At 45.7% G+C, this 13,185-nt stretch overlaps 1 pseudogene; it reads left to right on the forward strand.

Annotated features, from left to right (window-relative positions):
• LOC137214765 (zinc finger protein 665-like) overlaps positions 1 to 13,185 on the forward strand; it is a 349,647-nt pseudogene that overhangs the window by 312,560 nt on the left and 23,902 nt on the right.

Consider the following 13,185-nt stretch of genomic DNA (forward strand, 5'->3'; position numbering starts at 1 on the left):
TAGGGTCTGAGACTGGAGGACTAAGGCAAGTGATAATTTAGGTCAGTAACCGTTGCTTTAAAAAGAGCAAAACGTTTTCAAAAATTGTTGTAAATTGGGACTTCCCTGGTGGTCCAGTGGTTAAGATTCTGTACTCCCACTGCAGGGGGCACCGGTTGCATCCCTGGTCAGGGAACTAAGATTCCGCATGCCTCACAGCGCGGCCTGAATAAAAAAATAAATATGTTTAAAAATTGTTATAAATTGTATTGTTCTTTCTTTTTGCTAACGGGTTTTAATTATTTGCTGTTTTAGCCTAAGTTACGCGGGCCTCCCACTGCCGCGACCTCTCCCGTGGCGGAGCACAGGCCCCGAACGCGCAGGCCCATTGGCCATGGCTCACGGGCCCAGACGCTCTGCGGCATGTGGGATCCTCCCGGACCAGGGCACGAACCTGCGTCCCCTGCATCGGCAGGCGGACTCTCAACCGCTGTGCCAACAGGGAAGCCCTCGCCTAAGTATTTTTATTTATTTACTTTTGGGCCGCAGCACGGGGCATGTGGGATCTTAGCTCCGCACCACCTACAGTGAGAGTGCAGGGTCTTAACCACTGGACCGCCAGGAAGTCCCATTTACCGTTTTGTATGTGTGTTTGTCACTGTGTGTTTTGGGGTGTCTATGGCCTTATTATGATTTTAGGCAGCCTCTCTGCTAATGGATGGGGCTGTGTTCCTGTCTTGCTAGTTGTTTGGCATAGGGTGTCCAGCACTGTAGGTTGCTGGTTGTTGAGTGGAGCTGGGTCTTGGCATTGAGATGGAGATCTCTGGGAGATTTTCACTGTTTGATATTACGTGGAGCTGGGAGGTCTCTTGTGGACCAGTGTCCTGAAGTTGGCTCTCCCACCTCAGAGGCATAGCACTGACTTCTGGCTGGGGCACCAAAAGCCTTCCATCCACACTTTTGGGAGGTCTGAGGTCTTCTGCCGGCGTTCAGTAGGTGTTCTATAGGAGCAGTTCCACCTGTAGATGTATTTCTGATGTATCTGTGGGGAGGAAGGTGATCTCTGTGTCTTACTCTTCCGCCATCTTGAAGCTGCTCTCTCTGTGTGTTTTAATATTTACTTTTTATTTGGCTGCGCGGGGTCTTCGTTGAGGCATGCGGGATCTAGATCCCTGACCAGTGATGGAACCCGGGCCCCCTGCTTTGGGATTGCTGAGTGTTAACCACTGGACCACCAGGGAAGTCCCCTATTTGCCGTTTTGAAACCAACTGTTTACACAGCGACATATAAGAATTGTATAAACAACTCTTTATACAATTACATACATCAGTATATAAGTTTAAGGTGTACAGCAATAGTCTGACTTCCCTATATTGTGAAATGATTACCACAATATGTTTAATTAGCATTAGCATCCATCATTTCACATAGATAAAATAAAAAGAGAAAGGAAAATAAAAGAAAAAAATTTTTCTTTTGATGAGAATTGCCTTTTTTTTGATTCTTCTACACATATAAGCATATATTTCTCATTTGTTATTGTCTTTGGCTTTCAGCCATAAGAATTGCCTTATTTTGTAAAATACTTATCGTATTCCATGTTTGTGCTGAATTACCTTAAAATACCTTTGAGAAAAACTTGTTTACATCCTAATATACTTAAGTCAACAATAACTAAATATAATGCAATTTCAAATTCACAATATGTTCATTATGAGAATAAGTAGAAATTTACCTTTTATTTTTAAACTGTAATGTATTTTAGCTGTTTGTGTTCTATTGCTGAAAGTTCTGTTAGGTGTGGATAATAGACCCTGTAAAATATATAGTATTCAGAAGACATTGGGATTTATTCTCATCTAAGGAATAATTAACTTTGCCATGTTTCTAAGGACATTTACTGGGGAGGTATATTCTCTTTAATATGAACCCTAAAGAAGGTAAATCTAGATTATCGACTATGCAATAACTTCATTTCTGCCCTCAATATTTCTATGGCAATATCTGTCATTAAACATTTATTGCAGTATGTTTTCCCACATCCCTGCAGGTGGAAGATTTCATCCATAGAGAAACAGCAATCAATTGTAATATGATGTTTACATAGGACTATTAGCATATTTAAAATATTTTCAGACAAAATGAGCAGAATGTCCTGGTGTAATACAACATGCAAACAACATCACATTTTTATTTTATTTATTTTTGGCTGGGCCGGGTCTTAGTTGCAGCACGTGGAATCCATTTCCCTGACCAGGTATCGAACCCAGGCCCCCTGCATTGGGAGTACGGAGTCTTAGCCACTGGACCACCAGGGAAGTCCCCAACATCCCATTTTTAAAATTTGCAGCGACTGGAATAAATTTTGGGATGTGCGTTAGATAGATTATTATGCAATGTTTGAAACTATCCGTGTTGGCGGGTGGCAGCACCGGGGACGCCCTTGGGAAGACACTGGTCTCGATCTCTCAAGCAATAACTTCTCATCCAGCCACCCCCCGCCCCTCCCCGGCCTCCCCACAGGGCCCAGCAGGGTCATCACAGTGGCCTCGAGCAGGAGCCCCCGGTGCCTTATAGCCCAGCTACGATGGGGGTCTCCATGGCGCGCAGAGCAAGATGGTGGACCACCGGGACGAGGCCATCCATGTCCTCTGCGGCCTCGCCGTGGGCAGAGCAGGGGAAGTGCACGGGCCGTTGCCGGGTCACTGGGCGCTGGCCTCGGGCTTTGCTGGCCCCGTCAAGCCAATGGGCCGGCGGCACGCCAGCCTAGTGGGAGGCGGGCACTCCACCTGAAACTGCATCTCAGCCCTGCTGGCCAGGCCTGGGCCGAAAGGAGCCTTTTTTGTTTGTTTTCAGTAACAAAACTGTAAAGAAAGCATGCAGGAAATACATACACTTTGTCAGACAAGAGAAAAAGATGCCTTAAGTATAAAACGTGAAGAGTCAAACATACTGCTCATGGCAGGGAGATGCTGTGCAGAGCCAGCTTGGTTGGCAGCCACCAGCAACTTGTGCCTAAGCCTGATAGTTTTTTTTTTTTAAGGAAAATAAAAGGGACGGTAGTTATGAGTGTTTTTTTTTAAATAATGTGGAAGAAAATTATTAAGAATGGTGACTTTGTTCTCTTTTTTTAGCTTTTTTCATATTTTTAATATATTTTTAAAAATATTTATTTATTTATAGCTGCATTGTGTCTTTTTTTTTTTTTTTTTTTTTTTTAGTGGTACACGGGCCTCTCACTGTTGTGGCCTCTTCCATTGCGGAGCAGAGGCTCTGGACGCGCAGGCTCAGCGGCCATGGCTCACAGGCCCAGCCGCTCTGCGGCATGTGGGATCTTCCCGGACCGGGGCACGAACCTGTGTCCCCTGCATCAGCAGGCGGACTCTCAACCACTGCGCCACCAGGGAAGCCCTGTGTTGTGTCTTAGTTGCAGCACCGGGGATCCTTCATTGGGGGGGGGGGGTGGCTGGGTGGGTGGGGGCGTTTCTCTCTAGTTGTGGTGCGCTGGCTCCAGAGTGTGGGCTCTGTAGTTGCCGCAAGCCAGCTTAGTTGCCCCGTGGCACGTGGGATCTTACTTCCCCGACCAGGGTTTCCAACCTGCGTTCCCTGCTTTGGAAGATGGATTCTCAACCACTGGACCACCAGGGAAGACCCTGCAGATGTCTTGCAACCAACACATTTTTTTAATATAAAAGTCTCCTCTCTCTTGCTTAAAAAAAAAGAAAAGAAACTAGCCGTGTTGGCAAAAAAGACGTTTCAGTGTGGACTTCCATGTTTCCAAGCAAGGAGATGACTCAATGGTGGAAACTTTCATTAAACACAGAACAGTGGAGGAGAAGCTGATTATAAGGCAAAGTCATGAATCCATTTTTTTTAATGGGGAATTTCCTTCCTTACATAATTATCAAGGCAGCCAAATTAACATATTCACAAGGAAAAAAGGGAACTTCCTAAATCACAGGAAGATTTTGACACAGGTCTCCCTGTGATATCATTATGAAACTGATACAAATTATTAACAATTCAAAAATGTGAAAAACAGAACGATATAGTATGACGTGACCTTAAAAATTAAAGAATATACATTTTTGAGTCCAGGTGGAAGGACTGAAATATTTACCAGTGTCAAACTTAGATTAAGGATAGATCTTATTATAAAGGATTATTACCAGGAATTCCCTGGTGGTCCAGTGGTTAGGATTCTGTGCTTCCACTGTGGGGGGACGGCTCAATCCCTGGTCGGGGAACTAAGATCTAGCAAGCTGCCCTGCCACAAAATTTGTAAAGCCTCAAAAGTCAGACAAAAAAAGAGCTTTTCTTTTATACCCAGGGGTAAACAAGGTAGGAAAACTCCCATATGGAGGAGTGGATGAGCATGTGGCAGGAGCCTCAGTTTCTCAGATGATTTTTTTTTTTTTTTTTTTTGCGGTAAGCGGGCCTCTCACTGCTGTGGCCCCTCCCATTGCGGAGCACAGGCTCCGGACGCGCAGGCTCAGCGGCCACGGCTCACGGGCCCAGCCGCTCCGCGGCACGCGGGATCCTCCCGGACCGCGGCACGAACCCGCGTCCCCTGCATCGGCAGGCGGACTCCCAACCACTGCGCCACCATGGAAGCCCCTCAGATGATGTTTTATGCTGAAGTCAGTTACTCTTGGGTGCAGATATTCTGGCAGGAAGGTTGCTCTGAATTACAAAGCTCAAAAGTGGTCCAAAAAGTAAGGCATTTGGGAGAGGAGAAAAACTTAATTTTGATTAAATCATGTTAACAGGCATTGTGTCCACTGATATAAGGACCAACAAATCAGTAATCGTTGATAAAGCAATGGATGGTAATTTGTCGGATTCCTTTCTTGCTGTTTCCAAAGTAAACAAGGGGGCTATTGTAAGTCTTACTGAAATTAAAGAGGAAGCATAGTGCTTAGTAAGTAAGCTGTTACCATCTGCAGAAAAGAAGAAAAGGAGTTCTTTTACCTTTGCTAGTTTCCAGAGTTCCAGGATTGGAGTAAAGTCTAATTGTCACTACATAATGTGACATCAAGCAAAATTCAAAAAATAACAAATACACATGTTACATTTGGATAATGGAATATTAGAAAATTTAAACTAATAATGATAATAACAAACATGCCCAAGAACCTCAGCGTTTATGCCTTTGAATGGCATTGAAGGACCCTGCATGCTCCTTGTGCCTGTGTTGTGTCTCTTCCTGTCACATACAAGAGGAATTAAGTCTCTTAGATTAAATTCGTATTTGTCCTTACAACACACACATAGAAAAGACAGCAAGTATGACCTTAAATTTGGCCAAAAGACAATTTCAGTTGATTGAAAAAAGTAGATGCCATTTGGCTTAATTTCAATCATATTTATGAAATAACAATTTACCTCCTGATTGTAACAGATCAACAAATTAAATATAAAGAACCAAAGACTTAACATGTGTTTTTAAAGTTTTTTTTTTTTTTTACATTGATGACATAAAGCAATGCTTTTGACTTAAACTGTCAGATTCCTCTTGACCTACACTCCCTGGATCAGAGTTGGTCTCTGCCTCTGGGGTTTTAGGGGAATAGAAATGGAAATGATGTTGTTATACCTTTAGTATGAAAACACTCAGTCAGCACAAGCAGAGTTTTGCATTTCACCTTTCAATTGCAGTTCCCTACAAAGATAACTCTGTTATCTCTTGCTTAAGTAAATGAGCCTGTGCTGGGTGAGAACCCACCCTACATCCCATGGCTCAGTTGCAGTCATCTCACTCCCAGTGTACCTGTCTCCACCCACTCATGCCTGGCTGTCTTCCTTAGTTTATCATGTCTTTGCAGTGAAACATAAATCTTTCCTTCTTGCCCTCTGTTCTTTCTTTCTTTCTTTCTTTCCTTTCCTTTCCTTTCCTTTCCTTTCCTTCCTTCCTTCCTTCCTTCCTTCCTTCTTTCCTTCCTTCCTTCCTTCTTTCTTTCTTTCTTTCTTTCTTTCTTTCTTTCCTTCTTTCTTTCTTTCTTTTCTTTCTTTCCTTCCTTCCTTCCTCCCTTTCTTTCTTTCTTTCTTTCTTTCTCTCTTTCTCTCTCTCTCTCTTTCCTTCCTTCTTTCTTTCTTTCTTTCTTTTTTTGGAACCCGTGCCCCATGCAGTGGAAGCCTGGAGTCTTAGACCACCAGGGAAGTCCCCCTAATTTTTCATTTAAATAGTTCTTTTTTCAATTTAAGAAGGAAAAAAACCCAACAAAACAAAACAAAACCGTGTTCAATATAAGTGGCCGAAAATGACAGCTCTAAGCATTTTCCTTGACTGTTTCAAACATTACTTTGAAATAAGCAGGTAGGAGCTGTACTCCTCAGAGACTCCAAGAGATCCAGAAGGTAATGATCCAGTTCAGTTAGGCAGAAGGAAACACCCAGGTGCAGAACAGAGGGAAGCCCGGTGCTGCCCCCAGAACCTTCCTTTTTCCTGACCAAACCTGCATATAAGCCCAGAATTCACCCCTACTCATTACCTGCTCCCCTGACACTTTCCGGTCCTCCCTCCTCACTGTATGTCGCTTCAGGGTCAGAAACACTCCCAGGTTTCTGCAGACCCTAAAACGATCTATTTATGTTTTTTAATCACAGAGCCTAATCAGCAACTGCCTACATGCTTACCCCTCTGCCCCAGCTAGTGACTGTTTTACTCTTTAGATCAGAACAGCTCCCCTATGATAGTTTCCTTGGTAACCCATGAGCCAACCTCAGGTCAATTCCCCTACCAACTGGTAACCTACCTCTTCCCCTCCAATAGCGAAGACTGCTGCCCTGTCCTGCCTGCCTGCCTTCTGCTATACAAGGCGGGGTGTCATTTCATGACCTTGCTTCGGACCTGTAAGATCCCCTATCCAATAGCATCACTGATGTGTCTGTGACTGTTTCCGGGCTCTTTCTTAGGTCTTGAGGCTGAGAATTTACAAGGTTTGCAGGCCTTCCGGGTGCAGCCCAGCAGGCCTCCTGTGTGAATGGGGAATAGAAACAGAAATGCTGTTACTATTTCTGAATAGAAACAGAAATGCATGTCGGTATGAAACTGTCCATTGTACTCAGGGAGAGTTTTGCATTTCACATTCTTGTCTGTAATCCCTATACAAACAACTGCAATTTTTGATTCGTTAAACCACCTAAATTAATTTTCTTTTTTAAAAAATTCAAGTATAGTTGATTTACAATGTTATGTTAGTTTCAGGTATACAACACAGTGATTCAGTTATATGTATATATGCAGTTATATATAATATACATTCAAAATGAATACATATATATATATTTTTGAGATTCTTTTCCCTTATAGTTTATTACAAAATATTGAGTATAGTTCCCCATGCTATACAGTAGGTCCTTGTTGGTTATCTATTTTATACTAATTCTAATTGCAGGAAATGTTCCTGGGTCCAATCATGGCCACATCAGGCTCTCACCAAGATCCCAGTTTCCAGACCAGTTAATTGCTTCAGCCTTACTAGCAGGACTTGCCTGCAACCAGCTAGCAAAAATAGGTTTTAACTTAAACCATGTTCAACTTATCCTGAGGAAAACATCTGTTTCTAGGACTGCTCTGGTGGTCTAGTGGTTAAGACTCCATGCTTTCACTGCCATGGGTTGGGGTTTGATCCCTGGTTGGGGAACTAAGAGCCCACAAGCCGTGCGGCAAGGCAAAAACAAAACAAAAAAAATAATTTTTGACAGAAGTGTCCCACACGATGTAACCTTCTACCTTAAAACTGTTAAAGGGACTTCCTTGGTGGCGTGGTGGTTAAGAACCCGCCTGCCAGTGCAGGGGACACGGGTTTGAGCCCTGGTCCGGGAAGATCCCACATGCCGTGGAGCAACTAAGCCCGTGTGCCACAACTACTGAGCCTGCGCTCTAGAGCCCAGGAGCCACAACTACTGAGCCCGTGTACCACAACTACTGAAGCCTTGTGCCTAGAGCCTGTGCTCTGCAACAAGAGAAGCCACCACAATGAGAAGGCTGCAAACAAAACTGTTAGAGACAGTGTTACTGTCCTCCAGTGGGTGTGGAGCCAACAGATGCAAAGCAGGAAAGAAGGAAGGGTTTGTTTATTTATTTTTGGCCCTGCCACGTGGCTTGCAGGATCTTAGTTCCCTGACCAGGGATCCAACTCCGGGCCCCCAGCAGTGAAAGCCTGGAATTGTAACCACTGGACCACCAGGGAATTCCCAGGAAGGACTTATTACCTGCAACAAGTTGAGGAGAACACTGGGGATCTTTCCCAATGCTGTGTCTCACCAACAGCAAAATTGGCAAAGTTTTTTGTTGGGGGGGTGTGCCTCGAGTCATGTGGGGATCTTATTACCCCTGACAAGGGATCGAACCCGTGCTCCCTGCAGTGGAAGCGCAGAGCAGAGTCTTAACTACTGGACCACCAGGGAAGTCCAAGGGGATGTTTTAAGCTAAAAGTACATGCCTATTCATGAAGGGGCTTGGGCTGTCAATGGAGTCCAAGCTTTAGTTGATTGAAGTAAGGAGGGTCAGAAAGGTCATCATCAACATCCCTTAGGTTCCAGTTGACCTGGTGGTTGAGTGCTTCAGGCTAATCTTTACTATTGAAACAGAACTGGGAGTCATTACAACTGATATATTGTCTTTGCTATTGTTAGTTCTCTTGCCTGATAGCAGGCTACGTTTCTGCATTCCTTTATTCCCTTAAGATCTTTAATTCCTGAGACCTGTTCAAGGGCAAGCATTGTGGCCAGGCTTAGATCATGAAATGGCTAAGGCAAAAATGGTTTCTCATATATCAAGAAAGCCATTCCTGGTTCTCTTTTTCTGGGGATCCTCTAACCTATCTTGTTACCTTACTGAACCAGGTTCCTTGACCCAATGTTCAGCAAGACATGAAGGTTTGCAGCAGAGAAAGTTTTATTCATGAGGCAGCCAAGCTAAGTGATGGGAGAACAAATATCAAACCCACCTCCCTCACGGCAAGACCTGGGACATGGGAAAAGTGATTGGAGATAAGAAAAACATGAGGTAATCCTTGTTCTGCACCAGCACAACTAAGTTAAAGGCTTCTTCAGGGAACTCATGTTCAGAAAATGGCTCTTAGCATGTTCAGAAGGTGGAGTTTTTGGCCCTCTGATGTCAAAATGTCACAGAGCAGACACTCACAGATGCGCAGGTGGAGGGTCAGTGGTTCTAACTAGTTGTAACCAGCTCGGCATCAAACTGGATACAGCTGACTCCAAGTTTCTAAAAAACAACTTGGACGAACATCTTTAGCTAAATGACACTTGCAGGATGTGCAAGCTTTCCTAAAAATAATTACAGTGTTTATGTATGACTGATTCACTTTGTTATGGGGCAGAAACTAGCACACCATTGTAAAGCAATTATACCCCAATAAAGATGTTAAAAAAAAAAAAAGAAAATGAAATACACACAATTTTAAAAAACAAAAACCAAAACAACAAAAAAAATAATTACAGTGGGCTTGATCCTCAAAAGCAGGTTACAGTTTATTATTTATTTAGTAAGTTAAATAGATCTAACTGGTGACTACCTTTGGTTTCAACAGTAAATCATTATAAGCAGGAGGCAAAGCGGCTACACAGAGTTCAAAAGACACACGTTTCTAAATCCCTAAAGAGACGCTTTACAGGCAAGGCTGGGGGTGGGGGAGGGGATGCAGAGGCCCCCCCCCCCGCCTCCTGCCCCCGCCCTTTGGGGGGGCTCCCCCGCAGGCCTGGGCGCTCTCCTCGCCCCGCCTCCTCGCGTAAGCGCCTTTCGCAGTCCTCGCCCCCAGGCTGCTCCTTCTGCGCCTGCGCAATGTTCTACGGACGCGGAAGCGGAGAGACCCACCTGGGTCACCACGGAGAGCTGAAGTCACTCTTCGGTGCGTGAGTTTCTTCTTTCTACTGTATCTGCGCTTCGGGCCCCCCCCGCCATACATCCTCAGAGTGTGGGACTTACTGCGGAATTTTTTTGTTTTTTGTTTTGCGGTACGCGGGCCTCTCACTGCTGTGGCCTCTCCCGTTGCGGAGCACAGGCTCCGGATGCGCAGGCTCACGGGCCGCTTCGCGGCATGTGGGATCTTCCCGAACCGGGACACGAAGCCGTGTCCCCTGCATCGGCAGGCGGACTCTCAACCACTGCGCCACCAGGGAAGCCCCTTACTGCGGAATTTTAAGTACTCGCCCCCGCCCTTACATCCTAAAGAAATTCACAGTGGGGGTCGTTTCCCTTTGGGGTTGAAATCGCTCTGAGGCCCGTCCCGGTCCTTGGGTTTTCGGCCTTCGGTCCACGTAGACACCGCCTTTCGCGCCGTTTTGCTGTTTGAAACCTTTTACTGTCTCCGCCTTCGGCGTGTAAAGCCCTCTTTCGCGAGGTGGATGCGCGTCCCCCAAGCCTCGCCCTCTGGAGGGCAGCGCTGGCCGCCCCGCTCCCAGAGAGGCCGCGTCCTCTTCCCGGTCCTGGGATTCTGGAGAGCCCGCCCCTCTCCGGAGACCCCCCTCCCTCCCTCCCCGCCCCTCTGTCCTCCGCTTCTCCTCAGGCCGGTCTTTCTGCGTGACCACCCAGTGTTCTTCGGTCCCTAGTTCAACTTATTTGGAGAATGGCCAACAGAGCAACATGGTGCTGGGAGAGAAAGAGGACAACTGGAGGCGAGAGCAGAGGAGGAGAGAGCAGGAAGGACAGGTAGCCGTGTGGGGTGCCAGAGAGTGGAAGTCAAAGGGAAGGTGACAGGGATAGAAGGGGTGTAACCCGAGGACAGAGAGGGAGCAGAGATGGAGAAAGAGGAAGGAATATATGGAGGTTTTGGGCAATCAGAAAGGTGGAGGAGGAAGAACAAGAGGAATAACAAGTTGCAGAGTGCGGCAGGACGGGAGTGAGGGAAGAAATAGGCGGGGAGAAAGAGCAGTAGAGCAGAGGGGAATAAAAAGAGAGAATGAAATACAGATATATAAACGGAATGACATGGAAACACATAGTAGTGCAGGTAGAGGGGGGAAACTGGATCCAGATGGATGGTGAGTTGTTTGAATATGGATGATTAAGGTGTAATATATTGTTTTGCGGCTTTAGAATCTAATACAAATGAAACTTGTTTGTTTACATTATACAGATAAGGATGAGAAGTGCAGAACTCCTGTGCACAGGGCTTGTGCATTTTGTAATTATTTGTAACAGAAGATAACTTCCATTTGCAAGCCCTGTTCAGCCAGCGGGCAGTGACGTCACTCCGTTGTGGGTCACCCCCTTCCCTTTTCCTAACATGGGGTAGAGGACTATGGACAGGAATCGTACAGCGAGAAATGACTGACTCTGTCACTACATGGTGCCTTTTTTTTTTTTTTTAATAAATTTATTTATTTATTTATTTTTGGCTGTGTTGGGTCTTCGTTGCTGTGCACGGGCTTTCTCGTTACAATTTTAGTATATGTACTGCCGAAGCGAGCACATGCACGGGCTTTCTCTAGTTGCGGTGAGCAGGGGCTACTCTTCGTCGCAGTGCGGGCTTCTCATTGCCGTGGCTTGTCTTGTTGCGGAGCACGGGCTCTAGGCGCACAGGCTTCAGTAGGTGTGGCACGTGGGCTCAGTAGTTGTGGCTCACGGGCTCTAGAGCTCAGGCTCAGTAGTTGTGGCGCACGGGCTTAGTTGCTCCACAACATGTGGGATCTTCCTGGACCAGGGCTCGAACCCGTGTCCCCTGCATTGGCAGGCAGATTCTTAACCACTGCGCCACCAGGGAAGTCCTGAGAGTAAATCTTAAGTGTTCTCACCGCACAGACATGAAACATGGTAATTGTGAGTTGATAGATATGTTAATTCCTTGATTGTGATAAATATTTCACACTGCGTATGCCTGTCAAATGATCACATGTACACCATATAATATATACCATTTTCATTAGTCAGTTATACCTCAGTAAAGCTGGAAAAGACAGAGTGAGAGGTGTGCTGGGCTTGATTCCTCTGAGTGGTGCTTAACCCAGACCTCACATTAGATTGCTCATGCATTTTGCACATATGTTTTGTGTCCCCTGACCAGATATTCCCCTTCAAATAGTTGAGGTTTGGCCCAGCCTCAGTAATATTTAAAATTCCCTGGGTGATTCTAATTTGTATCCATTTGAGCATCATGGCTCCAGGTCCTCCCATTCCTGAGGGCTGAGATCTGGGCTGAGGGTGAGGGCTCTGCTCTGCGTGGGGATGGATCAGGGCTGGTCTGTGACCTGAACGGGATCGTCGGGTCCAGCTGAGGTGCCCGCTGCTACTGGGTACGTGAGGGCCTCACCAGGAGGGGAGCCTGATATGAAGGAAAGAGTGGGAAAACTGACTTGTTGGTCTCTGTGTGGGAATTACTGTCCTGAGCCCCTCCTGGGACAGTGGGCAGCAGAGGACCATCTCTTGAACATGCTGAGGGCTTCCCTGTGTGTGTGGTGGTGACTCAGGAAGGGGGTGTGTTGATTGTAAGCATTAAACAGCCTGTTTTCAACTTTCAAGGTCAACCTCTAAAGACTCACATTGCCTGAGGAAGAAGCCCAGAAGAGGAGGAAGAGGAAAGAAAAGGAGTCAGAAATGGCTCTTTCTCAGGTAAAGTCATATTCTCAGTTTTTTCTTCTGTCTGTCCTTCCTGAAATGCCCTTCTTTGGGCTCGCTAATCTCTGACTCTGAGCCTGACACCTGTACATTCACACTCACCTGGGGGCTTCCCTCAGGGCCTGTCATCTCCACTTAGAGTCTCCACTAGGCATAGTCCTGGGCAGGGCTTCACACCCATGAGTTGGAGACACCGTGTCCGTGCTATTGGGCAGCAGGGATTGCTTAGGGGCCCCACCTGGATGTAACGTCCACTCTCTGTAAACAAGGGTAAAGATGCTGCACGTGGAAGTCACATAGTAATATGTACAAATACCTGGTAAAATCTAGAACATAGACCAATGAAGGGAAATCAGTTCTGACTGTTTAGTACACTTGACGCTAAATGAGTGTACTTCATTCAAAATCTTAATCATTGGGAATGGAATGGAAAGTTCAGAGACATCAGTGATAGAGGGTGTTTTATTCCATCACTGATTTTAAACTATGAAATCAGCCTAAGTCTCTGACACTTAGAGATTCTTTAAATCATCTTCATCACCTTCATTCCTTCGGGGTTGTCTGTTCACACTACTCACTGTGTCCTTTGACACACAGAAGGTTTTTTAAGTTTGATGCAGGTAAT

This window comes from Pseudorca crassidens, chromosome 20, assembly GCF_039906515.1.
Source record: "Pseudorca crassidens isolate mPseCra1 chromosome 20, mPseCra1.hap1, whole genome shotgun sequence".
Classification (NCBI taxonomy): Eukaryota; Metazoa; Chordata; class Mammalia; order Artiodactyla; family Delphinidae; genus Pseudorca; species Pseudorca crassidens.